Raw genomic sequence first — 936 nt, forward strand, 5'->3', positions numbered from 1 at the left:
GTGGGTCAGCTATGTCCTCCTCACCCCATAATGTATCTTTCCTGGCTCCTCGGATGTCAGCGAACATGTGGGTCAGCTATGTCCTCCTCACCCCATAATGTATCTTTCCTGGCTCCTCGGATGTCAGCGAACATGTGGGTCAGCTATGTCCTCCTCACCCCATAATGTATCTTTCCTGGCTCCTCGGATGTCAGCGAACATGTGGGTCAGCTATGTCCTCCTCACCCCATAATGTATCTTTCCTGGCTCCCCGGATGTCAGCGTACATGTGGGTCAGCTATGTCCTCCTCACCCCTCAAAAAGCCATAAATAAGCCACAACTCCCCCCAATGTTCAATAACCAGACTCACCTGGGACACCAGGGAAATATGGTAAGTATGGATAACAATTGTCCATATTCCTGGCTCACCTCGTGTCAGCATACTTGTGGAAAGTTAGAAGCTATCATAATGGTTAGGGGTGCACTGATACCGATACTAGTATCGGTATCGGTGCCGATACCGAGTATTGGGGTGAATACTCGTACTCGTCCAAATGCTCCATTACCTTTCCCGATACTGGAACTTCTGGTCAGAGGGAGATTTCCTCTGCCCAGCAGTGCCGCGAGGGAACATGGAGCCGGGAAGCTGGCTCCATGCTGTTTGGCCACCTCAATGCTGATTGGCTGGGAAGCTGGCTTCCCGGCCAATCAGCATCGAGCTGGCCAAACAGAATGCAGTCGGCTTCCCGGGCCATGAAGAAGCGGGGCGGTGGGTAATGACATGCTGCCTGGCTCCCTGATTGCCTGGGAAGCCGGCTCTATGCTACCGGAAGTACCCGTATCAGTATCGGCAAGTACCGAAATATAAATATCGGTTCTCGTACTCGATACCGAAAACCGGTATCGGTGCATACCTATAACCGGCAGATAGATGATAGACAAATCAATAGATTATA

The sequence above is a fragment of the Nanorana parkeri genome, unplaced genomic scaffold (genome assembly GCF_000935625.1).
Source record: "Nanorana parkeri isolate BGI_ZX_2015 unplaced genomic scaffold, ASM93562v1 scaffold237, whole genome shotgun sequence".
NCBI lineage: Eukaryota > Metazoa > Chordata > Amphibia > Anura > Dicroglossidae > Nanorana > Nanorana parkeri.